Below are 18569 nucleotides of genomic sequence, written 5' to 3'. Positions count from 1 at the left end.
CCAGATCATGGAAAACAAGGAATTACCTCAATAATGTACTAGGAGTTGTGTCAGGATGCAAAAATCCCAAATCAAAACAAAACTAGCAAAAAACAAACAAGCAAAAGACAAACAAAACCCCGCAACACACACACAACCCCAAAAACAAAAGACCCCAACAAACAAACAAAAACCCACAAAAATCCAAAACCCACAGGTCTGAAAGGAATCTTCAAAGCAAATCTTTCAGCATAAGTCTTCACTCTTAATATTCTGGTGGCTGTTTAGGGCCATTCTCTCCCTCTGCAATGCTGCTGTGGTTTCTGCAGTTGTATACTGACCCAGGTCAGGAACTGATTCAACTGAAAAATATTTTTCTTTTCCTGTGTTCTTTTTCAGCCTGCTACTTTGCAGTTTGGTTCTTTCTGTGACTATGAAAGCCACAGCATGGGACATAATGAAAGCCAAGGCAATGGGAGGAGGTAGCTGGCAGCAGTACCTGATTTAAGCCATAGAGGTACCGAGGTTCTACCCATAAGTCTTTGCACTGCAGCTCTTGTTTGGTGCTGGTACAAATTCTGAACAAACCCATTCCATGCATTTATGCAAAGCTGTATTTGAGCTTTGTGAGGTCTTCATGAACAAGTTACACATTTATCAAAATAAAAATAAAAATATTGTATGTAAATAATCAAAACAGGAACAGAGTGAAATTCACAAGGCTGAGGTATTGTGCAAGGGTTTTCCTAAGCCGTAGCTTTTAGTGTTACCTTAATGCTTATTGTTGCTTTTCTCAAAGACTACAACAGTAGTCTGCATAAACTCCCCTTGATTGATTGGTCATATATACTAGGATATGTGTCAGAAGAAGCTAAGGGGCACAGCAGACCATTCCATAAAGGAGATGTTAGCAAGCTGCTCAGCATTCTCAGCCACAGAATAGCAGCTCAAAACACAAGTGTTCCAGCTCAGTCACCCAAGCCTCTCAAATGCGGCTGGTATGTCCCATTGTAAAGATGATACCTGTCTTACAGGCATTTATCCCTACCAGATTTATGTGAATTGTGATTTAGTTCCTTGGACTATTGTTGTTTATTTGCCATTGATTGATGTCTTAGTAGATGGTCTCAAATCTTCAGTTTTGTATTTATTGCAGTGAATTAACTACTTTAATATTACATTCATTGAAGAAGTAGCTGTATAATATCTCCGTCCTCATCTTTCTCAGCAGAAATGCTGTTTCTGGTTGTCAGTATCAGGTGAGTTGAGGAGAATGTATGGCATTATTATTTTTCCTGTCACATTCTAATCCTTGTGAATAGCTCATGGTAGGCTGTAAGTAAAGAACTGCTTCCTTCATAAGCAAAAGTATAGTATCAGGTAACATTCTTTTTCCTGGGTTTTTATGTAAGTGTGATGCTAATGTGTGTATGCTCCATGGGTAGAAAAAAAAGGTGGGTAGCTTGAAGGGCTGTTACTACTGCATGGGTGACTTTTCTGCATGGTCTGCTTAAAATGCAATTATGTCTCTTATGTCTGGATAATTTGACAAACATAGAAGGGTGGAAAAGTTTCCGCCCTTTTTAGGGGGCAGAATGCCTAATGTGTGTGGGTGACGTAGCTATGAAACATCACTTGGTTGATGGTGCATTTCAGCTCTTTTTAAGAAAAATTGATGTGGTTCAATTATTTGCTTGAAAATAATCTGATCCTAGTTATTGTCTTACAGTCTTGCTGGTAATATTTAATACCTGTTAATCTGGGAATAGTCTGGTTTAACTCGGCACACAAAATACAGCTGAATCAGATGTCCCTTTAAAATATAATTAAAACTGAGAGGCCTGGCTATTCCCGTGGTATTGTGAAGTAATCTTTGAGCATTTGTAAACTCTTGGGATGCTTCTTTAACCAGTCTGTTATCAGTACTGTACTTGTCGTTATGCTTTATGCTATTGAGTTTGACTAGGGAGAGTGAGCCGTTAAGATAAAACCCTTCAAATGGAATAGGGCTGCTCGGCTCCCTTCCCCTGTAATTTTAGTCCTTGCATGCTTTCAGTCTGAATGCCTTTGCTTTCCCTGGTGGTGTTATTTCTATAGCTATTCCGGATCACATTCAACTTCATTTGTTTGCAGTCTTTGCAATTATACCACATTCAGTAAATCTCTGACAAGGCTAAAATGACTTCTGAAGAGCCTTTTGAAGGCCTCATTTCCATCAGTTTCTGTCCTGACATGCTGATAGGGATACATCCCTGCACTTATAGCAGTGTCAAAAAAACTAAGTGCTTGAATACCTGTCCCTGTGCAGTATAAATTTTCTAGGGTAGTGCTCGTTGCTTTTAGTTTTAAATGGCATATTCTTTACAGCTGTGAAAGTCTGTGGAAACCTGAACTGGGGTGCAGATGTGTCTGCTTAAGGACTGTTAAACCAGCTGATGTAGCAACATACTGCTTGTAGATAGCTCTCTAGCTGGCAGAAACTTCTTTAGGTTCATAGGTAATCTTGTGGATTTAAGATTCTAGTTCAAGAGCAAACCATTTCACTATTCTCAGGTTTGGAAGAAGAGCAGGAGGGTTCAGTGATTGCCTCTCACCAGTGCCGTGGGAGACTTTGGCAGCAAATGTTACGAAAGCTGTTGGCAGTAGTTAGGCAGGTCAGATGATTGCCCAGTTGTTCCTAGATATCCTGATGTCCCATTTATCATTTCATGAACAGGGACTGAGTTTTGAAAGAGAAGTTTTTGCTTCTTGAAAAGCTGGTGACAGAAAAAGTGCCAGGCAGGGGAGAACAACAGGAATGCTGCAGTAGTTTTAATGCAAAATTGTCATATTAACTGTTTTGATTTCTCAGATGGTTGTATGAAAAAAAAATGGAAGGGGGCATTAAACACCTTAAAGCAAGGGGTCCTATTTCTTGGGCTTTCATTTATATATTTCAGAGGGGAAGTAAAATAACTTTGGCTTTAGTAAAGGAGCTGGCCTAGACACAGAATGCTGTTCAGAGAGAACATAAACTGAAATGGCAGTATCTGCAACAGGTCACTAACTAGGAATAATTACTAGATGGGGAAAGTAATGGAAATGGACATCTGTGAAACAATGAAACATTTCTTATTAAGAGAATTAGCCTGTAGGGTGGCTTTCTCCCTCTCTCAGGCCCATCCCCCTGTGTGTCCATCCCCCCCCCCCCATCCTCCCGTTGCTCTGTCAAACTGCTATTTTTAATGTGTACTTATTTAAGTGATTGAATACTGGTAAATTTTTAAAAGTTGTGCTCCTAGGAGATATCTGTGATGTTTTTTTCTCTTAAATTTCACTCTGAAGCAGCTTACTGAAATAGCTTTATTACCACTCCTTTCCATTTTCATTTTTTACAAAGGCTTGGAACTCTGAGATTTTCAACTGATTTTCCAGCTTAGTTTCAGTGGGAGGCAGGGTCAGACCTTCAAGAATTCTGGTAAGCTGTTGACAATATACTGTTACCGTAAATTTTTCAAAGCTGTGAAAGTGATTATGATGTAAAGCAAACCCTGCATGGTGGGGTTTTTTGTCTTTTTTTAAATATGAAATGGAAAACTGAACTTAAATGCTCGGAGAACTTCTTTAAGTACCTAGAGTTTTGCATTTTCACTTCAAACAATTTTTATATTTCAGTTCTGTTTCCGGCTTGTAATACTGTTCTGAAATTTAAATTTATTTAATCAAAAAAGTTCTGTTATGTAAAATAAAGGTTGTTTGAATAGGGTTTGTGTTTGCAAGCACTGATCTGTAAAAATTAAAAATATTAATTTTTTTTTACTGCTTTTGTGGAAAAATAGTGAAATTTTTTTCTTCATGGAAATTCTTTAGCAACAATTATGTCTAACTTTTTTCATTTCAAAAGAATTTAATAAATAATATGTCTGACTTTTCTAGAAGGAAAAGGTATGGAAGCGTACCGTACTTCCTTGGTAGGTAGAGGAGGACAGAGATAGAAGCTAGCTATAGATGTAACATGTTTGACTTGCTTTGAATTACTTCTGTCTCCTCAAAATGTGTGTTTATCTGAAGGAAACAAAGCATTGAAGTGATTCATTGGTTAGAGCTTTTTTTGTACAAAAAATGACTCCTGGCATTAGAGAACCAGCCATAAATTGTAAACCACAATTAAAAAATGGGTCTTAGTACAGTGCAGTGAGTTCTTTCAGGCTGAGCGAGTCAAAGCAGTTAGTTATTACTGAAGCAGGACACAGTTCAACACTGCATAGTTGAAATCTTCCTCAATTTATACAAACGAACAAAAAATATTAGCCTTAGGCCACATGCATAATAAGACAGTGGCTTGGAACAGTTTTCCCCTTCAAATGTCAGTCAGAGACATGGACCTCTGATACAGTTTATCTCTTGATGGCTGGGGATGGCTGGCTCTGAAATGTTGTGGAAGAGTACTGTTAAGGGAAAACAGATTGTGCCAGTTTCTTGTCACATTCTCCTTTTATCTTGAGTTAAGAAGGTTGTCATACCGTTGTTGCAGGGCTCTGATAGGAAAGAGAAGCGTTAGAAGTCTGAACTCTGCAGACAGTAGTGGCATGTAATATAAATGTGTGGTTCAGTTAAGCACTGAGAAACAGTGATATATGGGCTGCCATCCTGAATTTCCCAGCCCCACTTCCTGAAACTGTGTAGAGCTGAGCCCAATAAAATAAATAACCTTTGATTCGAAATGAAAGAGACTTTCACTTGTTTATACTAGTGTGCTTTAGACTTCTACAGTGTTCTTTTCACTGGTCAGCATCTTGCTTTAGCCATTTTGAGTCCTTTAAGGCCTTCACGCAAAAGCAGCTGAGAAATAATTCTCATGGTATTTTGTTAGTTTTCACTGAAAGTCAACCAAGCATTTGCTAACTTTCAAAGAAACATATTTTTCAACAGGTTTGGTTTGTATTCTATAGTGAGTTTTGATTGAGTAGCTTAGGCAGAGCTTGTCTGTAAGGAAGAGTTAAGTCTGTCACTGGTTTGCCTGTACAGTGATACTGAGGAGGATCCATCTGGCCTAAATTTCTTTGATACTGGCTAATGGTGCTTGGAGAGCAAAGATAAGAGAAGGGTGAACACATGTCCGTATAGTTGCTGATATATTTTCTAGCTGCTTCCTAAATCTTAGACTTACTGAACTTGATGTTGGAACTTTATACTTAATCTTTTTGATGATCCTTTTTTGGAAGGTTGTCTAAGCAATGTTTAAACTAATCTTGGTTTTCTCATGTTTTATAATAATAGATGGTTTCATTTTGAGTTTTATGTGCTTCCTTTTTTGATTGACTTAATTTGATGCCTTGAAAAAATTGTGAGAAAAAACTGAATCGTTATTCCCTATTAATCATGTTCATGCCATCCTTGAAGTTCCTGAAGATGACTGCTCTGCCTTTGCATTTCCTAACATTTAGCTCTCTTTTTCTAGATTACAAATGATACTTTTATTTTCTTACTGCAAAATTTCCCTGCTCAATCTTTGATTATTCTTCTCACATTACTATGTGTTGTTTCTAGGCTTACTTTATCTTGTAAGAGATGGAAGTACACCTACAGTATGGTACTACTGAGCACATACGTGGGCATCTTAATTATGTTGTAAATATCTTAAGTAAAATAAGTTATATAATATGGAATATAGAAATGCATTATAATAAAGTATGTGTAATTAGGAAAATAGTATTACTCTTGTGAGTTGGAATTTAACCATGTTGTAATAAAGAACTATTTAAGGTAAAGTCTTTGTCAGATGATGGTTATTTAATCTTTTCTCCATTTTGTATTTCTTTCCCTTTTACTAGCAGATAATTTTGTTAAAATGGTCAGTGATTCCTTTTAAAATTAATGATAGCAGTCTTTACAAACCTTTTATTTCATTTAGTGGGCTTAGTATTTCTGGCTTTGCTTCTAAAAAACTTTTTGAGTGAAGTTACACTAATTCATTGATGTGGTACTAATAATGCCTTGTCCAGAAAAGATGCACTGGTATAGCTAGCTTCCAAGCTTGAAAAAAGCACTCTTGAGTCTGTAAAATTGTCTCTGCATGATAAAAAGCTATTATACAAGAGTATTAGCCAAAACAAAGGTGTTGTGTTTTTTTAATCTAGATGAGAGTGGTCTTAATACAGTTGCACAGAGAAAAGAAGCCTCCAGTTGAGTTTGAGAAGTCCTAATAAATTCTTTAACCATAGTGGGAGAAAAGTACAAATATTTTTTTTTAATTCTCTATATTCAGTAAGAACTTAAAATTGTTATACTGAGAATATAGGAGATGTGTTTCAAGAAGATATAGGATGCATTTATTTAGAAAACATGTATCCTGGCTAAAAATGAAAACAAACAAACAAAAAAACCCCCACAAAAACAAAAATCCCACAAGAAACCAACCAAACAAAACTCCCATCTAAATAGAAATAGTTGAGGTAAGGGGGAGAATAGTCTAAAATCTACAGATTAGAAAAAGCCATTCTGTGGTTTTCATATGAAGTAGCTATTCTCTGAAATAAATCCTGGTTCAATTCTCTAAGTGGTATTTTAGGCATTAAAAACCCCCTACAAATAGATTCTTAGAGAAAATGTTTTGTGCTTGGAATGCTTACATTTATTTCCTAAGTGTCTTGGTACAGTGTTCTCCAGGTTTGTTGGGTTTTGGTGTTTGGGGTTTTTTTTGGTTCTGGGTTTTTTTTTTTTTTTAGAATATGAGAATTCTTAATAAATAAAGGAAACCACTAGCTGGAGCTGCTAGTGATACTGAAGCTTCTTTTCTTCTTGCTTTGGCAGAACTTTGTCCTCTTGCTCATCAAACCTGTAAAACATCTGATCTTAAGTCCTCAATCTAGACTGTCATCAAAGGATTTGTATTGATTTGCATCAGCTGATGAGTGGACTTTAAAGTCCATGTGTTTAAATTGAGGTTGGACTGGGTTTTATACCCCCCTGACAGCCTGTTGACCAACTGGGCAGAGTTCATAATATAGCACAGTTCATGGAGAGGGGCTTCATGTCTTTTTGTCTTCACTAAGTGATAAAGTTCTCAGTAAAATTGGGTATCTTTTGGTAAAGTCACTTTTGCTTTTAATAGATGGATAGTGATATACCAAAAACTTATAATTTCTCAGTATTTTGATTTTATTTAATAAATACGTAGTGTTACTAATAGGAGGTGAAGGAAGTAGTGACAATTTACTTTGATGCTGTTGAAAAGGCAATTTGTAGGCTGTTGGAAGAGTAAAAAAAACCTGAGAGAGTAATTATACATTCGTACCCTTGCAAGTATGTCTCAAATACAGAGATTTGCAACAGAGAAGCATAGCATGTGGTAAAATCTGTTAGTATCTTCTAAAATATATTCTTAATTTATGTAGCATAAACAGAAATACTTCAGGGACTATCTTAGTGAGATGTGATCAGTGTTCAGAATTTACTGTTCTGCATTGCCAAAGCTGAGTACAAGTACATGTGGTACAGTGATACTGATTTGCTTTGTGAATGCATCACTCGGGACACAGTCCCACTTTTTTGATTTGTCTACAGCTATTAATAATTTAAGAAATGCAACTGCAAATTTCTTACTTTTATAAAATAATTTTATATTGGACTCTATTTTAAAAAGGCAAACTCCTCTTTTGAGGAGAACGAGGCTAATTTTGGTCTCTCTAGCTACTGCTGTAAGAGTTTAATATATTAAAAAGACTTTCAGCAAGCTTTGAAAGAATTTTACATCGCATAGGCTTTAGGAAACTGAAAAAAGCTGTGGAGTTTTTACTACCATTACTGTAGTTAAAGTTCAAGGCCATTCTGTGAATTTTATTGTGAAATAACAAATTTCAGTGTAATTTCAAGCCATTTAGAAACACATTTATAACTTTACGCAATTTACAGTAAGGACAGCAGATATATTTTTCTTTGCTGCACCATTTAACTGGTTTTATCAATGAGTATTTATAGATGACTCTTAACAGGGTAATTACAGGATAGCCTTCATAGACTAGACAGCAGACAAGCCAATGCTCATGGTGATTTTAAGCTCTAAACTACACAGTGGGAATAAGCTATTAACAGCAAATTTACAAGCAATGAGGCTTAGAATAATAGAATATATTAATACAGTGTATCAGAAGGAAAATCAAGAAAATCTTCCACTCTACATCCAATATCAGATTAGACATAGGAGCTTTCCTTTCAGGATGTGAATTTTCTGGTTTAGGGGTATGTAAAGCAGAGAATAAGAAAGAAACTCCAATAAGTTATAACCAAGCCAAAAAAATGCAAATAAAGGCAAATAAAAATAAGAAAATAAATGTGCTTACATAGGAATAAGTTCTGTAGAATAGGGATTGGCTATATGTTGACATTCCAGTTGTTAGTCCTGGTGTTCAGAGAGTCGGTTCTTCTGCTTCTTGATATTAATTTAAATACAAATTCAAATTTAAAGAAAAAAAATTAAAAAGTGGAGGAATTGGTAATTTGGTAGAAATATTGTGGGTTTTTTTCTTCTACTTCATCCCCTCACTTTAAAGTGCTTGCAGTTTTTGCAGAGTAGTCAGCACACTAAAAATGACTGCAACAAATGTTAAGAATATAGAATTTGATCAGAAGAAAATGCTGACACCAAGTAAGAGAGCAGTTAAGTTGGATAATATATACCTATTACTCAGAAATAATTCTGATTTCTGTGTATATTTAGAGTCCATCCAAGCTTTCACTATAAGCTTATGTAAACATTACTTAAATTGAAATTTGCAAATGAAATTTCATTTGCAAATCTATGCGGTGCTAGGCCCTTAGATGCTATGTTTGGCATTATATAATTGATCAGATTTTAAGTGCTAGGCTCTGAGCCTTCAATAATTAAGTAATGCTAAAGTAGAATATTGGTAATAGTAACAATTATGTATTATATAAAACTGACATCAAAAGATAGAAGATCTATAGCTCAGTGTTTTGCACTATAACAGTAAATCAATGTATTGATGCTTGTAATGGCATTCATAAATCCTGAAGTAAATCTGGTATCACTCAGTTACCGTATGGGAATGTAGCCATGTAGAAGTCATGTAGAAGATGCACAGCTTTCAATGCTCTGGCTTTCTGTCCTTGCAGGCAGAGAGGGTAATTTGGATTGGAGAGATGGACTGCGAGGTGAGGGGAAGAGCTGGGAGGACCGTAGGGCTCAGAGGTGTGGTTCTGTGTCTTCTCAGTAGTTCTAACTGGCCAGCTACTGGTGGCATGGTGCAGAGGCTGATCCTGGAGCCAATCCTCGTTCATGTCCTTGTCTATGACCAGGACAACAGGATGGGCTGTGCTTCCCTCTGGTTTGTGAGTGATACCAGTTTGAAGGGGAGTAATTGATATGCAAGGGAGGTGGGGAGGACTTTTAGTAATCTGACTCTTAAGTGGGGGAATGGGGCAACAAGAACTTCATGATGTTCAACTAAGACAAATATGAAATCCTGCACCTGGGCTGGAATAATCCACTGCTGGGGCTGGGGGCTCGCTGCTTGAGTCAGGAGCAGCCTGGTGGGAAACACATAGGCTGAACAGGGCTCAGTGGACCGTCCATGCAGCCGTGAAGATGGACTGCATGTTGAGCTCCATTAGCAGGAGCATAGCCTGCAGATCAGCAGAAGTGATTATTCTCTGCTGGGCATATGGGAATGCATCTGGAAACCTGTTTTCAGCACCTTAGTGTAAGGCACATACTGTTAAACTTCAGAGTCTAGCACAAGTCAGCCAAGGTATTTAGGAAACGGTAGCATATGACAGGAGGAGAGACTGAGGATGCTGGTTTTATTTAGAAAAGAACAAAAGAGAAGACAGGGCTGAGAGGGGTAATTGCAGCCTTCCACCCTAAATGTTCTACAGTTCTAGAGAAGGTAGAACTAGGTTCTTCTTAGATGTGTGCAGTAGAAAACTGGGAGGCAAAGGCAGCAAGTCACAATCAGGGAAATCCCAGTCAGTTGAAAGGGAAAAAGAGGAAATAAAAAATAAAAAAATCACTATGGTAAAGCGAAGTTATGCACTTAGTTTTACTATGTTTTGCAGTTAAGCAACCTCACTGAACATCAGTGTTTGAGCAGGGGTTTGACTAGATGACCTTCAGAGGTCTGTTTTAATTCTGTGATTCTGAATTGTATAAATGAGTATGTGGCAGTGGAGGAACTTCAGGGTGTTTAGATGAAGTAATTCCAGCATGTTATGAAATAAATGTTTTGGGAATCTCAGTACTGTGTACAACAGGATCTTTAAAGCTTTGTAATGGAATTGGGACAAGCAAAAACTTCCTTGGAGGAAGAAGAAAATACTAAGTTTAGGTTAAATCTTTAAGTGTACTGGGTGTTTCCTAAGGCTGTCACAGGTATCAGTGGAATTTTTTTTTTTATTTTTTTTTTCCCTGAAGATTTGGATTTGGAAATACCTGTTAGTCCTGAATTAACTTTGCTTTTAATGGGAAGTACATTACATAAGAACTAGGATGCTAGTAAATGCAATACATTTAGAGAAAGAGGGGAAGCTGCTATCAAGATTAAACTAAACTGATTTTAGCCTTGCTCCGGCTAAGTATTACCAAAAGTATCAGTGCTTGATCATAAGTTTTTGATTATATTTTCCAAAATTAAGTGAAGTGTGGTGAGATTGTAACAGTGTCATGCTGTGAGGGAAATTGTGTTTGATTTTTAACTTCCCAGATTAATCTCCCTCATGAGGAAATTCCACAGTAGAGTCTTACTTATTAAAGCTGATATTTGAATTTTTCTTTGCTTTTCAGTTATGGCTGTTATGTATTTGTCCTGTAACTGTCAGTTGGACATGGCTTTATTTGGTGTGTTACTGTACCTCAGTATAGAGTGGATGGACCTAATGTTTTGTTTTAGGTTAAGTGTTGGAACAGATGTATGGGAGTACACACAAATTACACATTTTCTCATGACTTCTGCAGCAAGCATGCTGAGCTTTCTTGCTACGTTACTGTAGATACAAGAAGCAAGTAGTATCATTTAGGGATTCCATTTTAAAGAAGTCAGAATAACTGTTTTCATCTGGTCTTGTCTCATTCTTCTAGTGTCTGACTGTAAGAAACCAAATGCATGTTTCTGGAGAGTTTCTTGTAAAACACGTACTGTGCTCTAAGTTATCCACACTTTTATCCACTCCAGTGCTCTGCAAAGGACTGAAGAAATCAGTCATGAGATGAGAAATCTGCACTGTCAGTTTTAGTTTGCAGGTTGTGCATCTCTTTAAAGGTGGTTGTGTTTAGAGATCGTAACTCCAAATACATACTTTTAGAAAACTTGCTGGAATTCGCATGTTTTTCACATCTTAATTCTTGCCAGATGCCAAATTTGCGTGATTGTATGCTGGTCTGTGCCTCATGTCATACCAAGAAGAAGCTAAAAATCAGCCAGAAGAATTAAGTACAGGTAGATGTAATGAGCAAATCAGCCATTTTAAAATAAAACCCTCTTACTGCATTGTGCAGTGAATACATAGTGGCAACAGTAGGAACAAATCTACGGGGTGTTACCGTGGTGCTTGTAGTATCGGTTCTCTTTAAGTTCAGACACTGTTGTTGTGTAAGGAGACATGCAGTGAAATGCAGATTGGGGTGGTGGTGGTGATTTTTCTTAGCTCCCCCTCCTCCCCAGTTTAAAGTGGTCTTCCTGTATTTCTCCTGGGTTTGGAAATTATTTGTTCTCCAGAAACTATTGTGGATTAAGGGCTTTTTTTCACTGTGTAGCATTATAGTTTTCCCTCTCCTTATATGTGACTGTTTGTGGGAATAATTTTTGTTTAATTTGGTAGCAGTACTAGTAATACCTTCTGTATGACCACCCACCAGGACAGCAGGTAGCTCCACTTCATTATAGCTCTTGCACCACCAGTCACAGCATGACTGTAAGCTAAGGGGGCACACCTGCTGGCGCCAGTTCAAACTGCTGAGTGTCCTAGTTGTAGAACTTTCACTAGATAGTGGAAGTACTTTAAATATTTAAGATTCTTGATTTGTGATCTGTACTTTCTTTATGTTTTGTGCCTGTTCTTTATGTTTAGGTTTTTGATGGAAAGGGTTTTTTTGTGTGGTTTTTGTTTGGGTTTTTTTGCGGGGGGGTGTTCTCTTTCAAGGTCTTTCAAGCTGTTGCATTTATCTGCTTCAAAATATCTGTAGCTTTACTCTTTCAAGGTAGAAGAAATCTGAGAGAGAATTTTTTTTTCCTTACAACGGATTTTAATTTAGCAATAATTGTAACTGTTCCTCATGCACACAAATTGCAAAAGAAAATAATTGGCTTTCCCTGTAGTGTACTGTGTTGAGGAACACTGTGGATAATGCTTTAAAGAAAATACTCTTTCCTCTGTGTGTGTTTCCTTTACCTTATCCTTCGTGTACTCTTAATTAATTTATATTTTTCACTGGCTGTCTTCTGATAGGAAATTGATCCAAATCAGTCATGCAAAGCACACACTTCCAGCCAAGTAATTCATAGTTATCTACTTGGACAGATAAAATTCTATTGTTCAGATGTTTGTTTGGTTTTTTTTTTTTAAAAAAAAGCAGTAGTGCTTTTAACAGACATGGGTTTATTTCTGATTTTCTGGTTTGTTGGGGTTTTGTGTTGTTTTGCAAAGCAGGTGCGCAGGCTAGAAATGTTACAAGTTTGGTGTCTTTTATACTTTTTTGAGAAGAGGGTTTGTATTTTTCTGTTTGTCCATGAAGTGTGCCACAGCAGACCAAGCTTAAATGAGATAATATTCAAATGCTAATCTGCTGATCTGTTTCAAACCAGGCATTAGTAGGCATTCCCTGTCCATAGAGCTTTACTGAGAGGACCAGAGTCATTAGCTCAGTTGGCTGGCCCTGTGTAGGGATGATTAATAACCCTTCAAAAGGCCAACTCAGTTCATAAAATATGGATGGTAATGTCTTCTTTTGCAGATCTTGAGGTGTAGTCTTAACTAATTATCTCCCAGTTCCATCATCCAACCTCTAAAAAACCCAAGGTCTTCTATTTTAGTTTATACATTGGACATGTTGAAAATAGTGGCTTATTTGTTGTCCTGTGAAAGAGGAGAAGGACTTCTATGATTGCATCTTACTGGAGGAGGGAGAAAGTCACTGTTTTTAATCTTTCAGAAAAAAATGATGTACCAGTAAAATCTGCTAACTATATAAAATTGTCTTTTGCAATTGAAAGAAGTGCATGCTATAGCACTTGGGTGTTTCCTATTTCTCTTAAATTGAATAGTGACCACTAATGTATAGTATAAAACTAACTTTTTGAAAGTTCTGGCTTCATTTTTAATCCATTCTTTGTATTTCTATTTAACTTAATGGTGTTAATGAGATGTTTGCTTTTGGGGATCCATGTATTTTAATCTGTTTTGGAGTTCTTTTGTCTTGTTTTTTGGAGGCTTTGTGACCTGATGGTAGTTAGTACTTGGTAGAGGGAAATTGGAACGTGTCTGTAGTACCTTCTACTGTTGGAACTTACAGATGATGGACGAAATTCGCGCAATATATACAGACTTGTTAAATAACACATCAGTATTGACCTGAGACCCAAAATCAAACTTCAGAATGTTTCCAAATTGAAATCCCTTGCTTCTGTTGGCTTCACATTTCAGCTACAACTTCAGGTTTGTTCTCTTTACATATCACTTAATGTTTCAAAAATTCATTTCATGGCCTTTAGGGTCTGTCAGTTTTCCTTCTCTGCTCTGTATCCATTCTGGTAATGTCACAGTGCTTAAAAGGCTTTAGGGGGTGTCTGTTAACCTGAAAAGTATTTCCATTGCAAGCTAGACTAAAGAGGAAATAATTGTGGGTGGTTATTTGGTTAGGTGTTTTTTGTTTGGTCTTTTTGTTTGTTTGGTTTGGGTTTTGAGGGTTTGTTTTTCTATATATTTTTTGCAGAAAGGGAAGCAACATAGTAACTATAGTATGTAAAATAACAAAAGTATAAGACTATTTTATATAAAAGTATTTGCCAGTGGGCTATTTCCTATGTTACGTTTTTCTTTGGAAACGGTTGTCTCCTCAGGCAGGTCAACCATAAGCTACATTCCAAATGAACAACTATTGGCAAACTGTTAATCTGCTGAGGAGCAAACAGTGAATCACGTCAGATGTAGAATGTCAAAATATTACTGTGAAACATACTCACATTACATGGATTCTAACAATCCTGTTTGATTAAAATGTAAAGAAAATTATGGTCTTAATGTTTAGTAAAGACAATGCTAGTGATCAATGCAATTACTGGAAACATGGGGTTTTTTCATTATAACTAATAACATGTCTCTAAGGTGGTAATAAGTTTCTTTTTTGGGTGTATGGTGTGGAATATTAACAGTTGGTTTCGTTTGGGTTTATGGAATGTAATGAAAGGGATGTTGTAGCTCATAATAGTGCAGTACAATGTGTACAGTACAGCAGAAAAATAAGGTCAGTTGCAAAGGCCTCTTGCTATCAGGATCTATAGTGTGCAAAGTAATAAGGCTGAGTTGCTCATTTTGGGTGCTCTAAAATAAACTCAGAAAGAAATCTCCTTTTATAACATTGGCAGTATAGATTATTTTTCGGAATAATTTTCAAAGGATAAGTTTTTGCAAAGGAAAAGCTACTATGAGCAGTAAAATGTTACTGCAAATTAAAAATTAATGCTACATTAGCATAGTAAACTATTAAAAGGGGTTTTTTAAGATACCATTTTCTATTTAAAATGTTTAAGAGCTATTTCTAGGGTTTTTTTTTGAGACATTTCTATGTCTTTAGGGTATCTATTTTTCCTCATTAAGCATGAGTCATCAATTGTAACTTAAACCTGTTTCCAGGTTTTTCTGTGGTTTGAAATTTCATGTGTGAAGTAATAGCCAGGGGTGCATTCAAGTTAGATTTTCATAGTTTCACAGCTAAGAGATTAAATCTGAAGCCAAATTTCATTTAATTGCTTCACAAATAAAAAGAGCATAGTCTTCCACGTTACTGGGCAGAAAGTTTGGGGCCTATAAGGACAACCTGGCGTGTATTTCTGTAAGAAGCATGCCCATGAAATAGCAGTAATTAATCCTGTAGCATAAGGAGCTATGCATTGTAAAATACACAAATCATTGGGTCTTTCTCAAATGGAAAAGAATGCAAACTGTAGAAAGAGCTAGGGGGAAAAAAAAGCTGGTGGATGTGCTAGAGATGTTTAGTTTTACCTTTGTATGCATGCCCACACACAAACGTGATGAAGAAGGTAGTTCAGTTAGGTGTACCCAAATGTTGCATGGTAAATAAGAAGGTAAACTGTATCCTTTGATATCTTCTTAGTTGTGTACTTCTGCCTGGAAATTACCTATTTCGGTGAAGACTTTAGGAAATGGAAATAGCAGATTGACTGAATACCACTTCGGTCACCATCCATTTATTATACTACACCATATTAAATAGCATAGATTGGATCTACTAGATTAAATCTACACCTAATCACTTTACATCTAGTGGTTTCAATGAACCTGCTGAAAATCTCTGAAATGAGTAAAATCCTTGATGAAGAGAACTGCAAACAGTTTATCTGAGGTTTTTTATAATTGGTTGTGGGGAGGCACAGATATGGACACTTCAAAAATGTACGTTGTAACTGACTTGCTAAGAGTTCATGGAAGAAAGCTGCAGAAAGCCTTGCATCAGCCACAGCAGCTTTTAGCTTTTCTGACAACATACTGGATATTTTCATATAATACATTTTACCATGATGTCTTGTATCTATGATTTTAGGTATTCAGCTTTTGTCCAGTTGAGCAGTCTGAGAATTCACCTTTTCAAAATATATTTGCAAAGTACTGAATTGTGTAAGTACACACAAATCACTTCTCCATGTGAGAAGTGAACAGGCTCCAAGTAATTCTTTTGTAGAAAGTTTTGAAGACATGAGTTAGGGAATTTCAATTTGTAGAGGTGATCTATGCCATAAGCTTGTGCTAGTTATATATAGGCTATATTCTGGGTTATGGAAGCTTTTGGGGAAGTCCTTCAGCTGTCCCCTAATTGTTTATGTAAGTGAGACCTACCTGTGCACAATTCTCTGAATCTGTTCCCTGTTGGACCTTTCTTTGGTGGAGTACCTCTTAAAATTACTGTTCAAGGCAGTGTATGTCATTCCTTGATTGCTGTGGCCTCATTTAAGTAGGGTGATTAAGTTTGTAAAATAAAAACTGTTAAAATTCTTTGCTAACTGCATATGCTTTCCTTTCTCTTCTATGGTTAAACCTGTTAGATGTCTTACTACAAAAAGTTTTTACCAGTTTCTGGCTTTTTTTCTTCCTTAAAGGCTAGAAAAGCTTCATGGTTTGAAAATGGTGGACTTATCCTTGGTATTTACTTCTTAGTTTCTGCTCCAGTCCCTTACAGTGAAATCTTTCATGTTAATAAAGGAACTGTATGTCGTATTTCCTATGTCAGGTGACTTGAGATACTGTGTACAGTAACTGAACGCTGTCTGCACAGAGCACCTCCAAATAAGATCTAGTCCACTGCAGGTGTGAAATTTGTCATGTAGAATATAGAATGAAAACTTTGCTTGCAGTTCAAACATGCTTTTACAAAGTCTAATGAGGGATATATTCTTACGAGGTATGTTTGATCTGTGAACATACCTAGGGTCCAAGTATTAAGAAAAATGAGTAGCTGTTCATAACATAGGTAATAAAATCTGTGAGCCTAAGATAATCAGATTTGAGTGTCTGTTCGAAACTTGAGAGATTATGTATTTTTACACAGTTGCAGAAAAAACATTGGGAATGTACTTCATTGGTTTTGTTTTTCTGACGATACTGACCCAATTAATCAGCAGCTAATACTGGCTGTGTTTGAAAAATAGTAAAAAAATTAAAAATGCAAGCTATTCAAATGGTCCAATTGAAATACATTCAGATGCAATGGTGCTGTGCTGTAATTCAGGAGTTCTGAAAATTATTTCTTCAAAACATGGAGTACACATTCACTTTGCTGTTAATTTCAGTAATGTTATGAAGTAACCATTTCAAATTGGTCTTGAATATCTGTTTAATATAGATTGTGTATTAACAAATACACAAGAGTTCTAGAGTTTGTTGGGGGTAGGGTGGGTGGGTTGTTGATTTCCATATCAGTAGTAGAAGGCTGCCTTTCCTCAGTTCATACCGCAAATACTCTTTTACTTTGTTCTTCTTTGCAACCTTTTGGTGTGACAACAGAAGATAATGGTATCATCAGATTCACTGACCTACTCATGTAGGCTTTGAACAGCTAATGATTTCTTTCCCACAAAAATCACACCACCTTAATGCATGTACCATCAGTGAGTTCAGGATCATACTGATAATTTTGGAGTGTGCAGCAGGGGAGTCAGGGAGACGAGAACTGAATTAGACTTCTTATCCTATTTTTGCTGCCTAAAGAGAAAGGGAACCAAAATACAACTGTTTGTGGCTTTAAATGGTCTACTGTGGTTTTCTTTCTTCCTGTTTCTTTTTCCGTATTTTTTGTTGTAACCAATTGTGCAGTGTTTGTCACTCTCACTCATCTGGTGTTCTTTGGCTGTTTGTTCTTTGTTTACTGTGGGTAGGGCCTTTCAATGTGACAGTCTGTAAGTAAGCATTGGTGTAGTAAAAGTAGCAAAGTGCACATCTACTATAGTTTCTAGACAGTTTAATTACCTGCATCTTGTTCATGGTGTGAAACAAGCTCAGTAGGTAGCTGCAATAAATCAATAGTTGAATGAAAAAAAAGGCAGTTTGAGAAATGCCATCATTGTACAAATTTAAAATGGAGCAGGAGAATAAAGCATAGTGGAAAAGGATGGATGGTAAATACACAACCTAAGTGTTGGGTCCCAGTTCAGCAAGGCACTTATTTCTGTAACATGGATTTTATTTTATTTTTTACAACTTTTTAAATTAGCCTTTTTAGAGCCTCAGTTTCACTTTGGTTTTCAAATCACTATTCACATGCTTAAAGATTTCAGAACTGTAAATACTTCTCACGTGTTGCCTTCCATCTCATGGTCTCAAAGTGCTTTACAAACTGAATGGGATACAAGTAAGTGGACGTCATGGTTTTAGTTGCCTGGCTGGCAACTAAGCCCCACACAGCTGCTCGCTCATTCCCCCTTGCTGTGAGATGGGAGGGAGAATCGGAAGAGTGAGACAACTCCTGAGCTGAGATTAAGACAATTTAATAGGGAAAGCAAAAGCCACACACGCAAGCAAAGCAAAGCAAGGAATTCATTCAGGTGCTCGGCCATCCCCAGGAGAGCCAGGCTCCATCACACGTAATGGTTACTTGGGAAGACAAACACCATCACTCTGAACGTCTCACTTTCCTCCTTCTCCCTGCAGTTTTATATGCTGGGCATGACATCACGTGGTCTGGGATACCCCTCTGGTCAGTTGGGGCCAGCTGTCCCGGCTGTGCCCCCTCCCAGCTCCTTGTGCCCCCCCAGCCCCTCGCTGGTGCGGTGGGGTGAGGAGCAGAAGAGCCCCTGGCTCTGTGTGAGCGCTGCTCAGCAATAACAAAAACATCCCTGTGTTATCAACACTGTTTCCAGCACAAATCT

At 37.0% G+C, this 18569-nt stretch overlaps 1 protein-coding gene across 1 annotated transcript in view; it reads left to right on the top strand.

The window, feature by feature from the left end:
- The window catches only part of STXBP6 (syntaxin binding protein 6), a 120106-nt gene that overhangs the window by 58315 nt on the left and 43222 nt on the right, over nucleotides 1-18569 (top strand). The gene's annotated exons all lie outside the window — the stretch shown is intronic.

The sequence above is a fragment of the Falco naumanni genome, chromosome 7 (genome assembly GCF_017639655.2).
Source record: "Falco naumanni isolate bFalNau1 chromosome 7, bFalNau1.pat, whole genome shotgun sequence".
In the NCBI taxonomy this organism is placed as follows: Eukaryota; Metazoa; Chordata; class Aves; order Falconiformes; family Falconidae; genus Falco; species Falco naumanni.
This window is presented reverse-complemented; position numbering and strand designations above follow the sequence as displayed.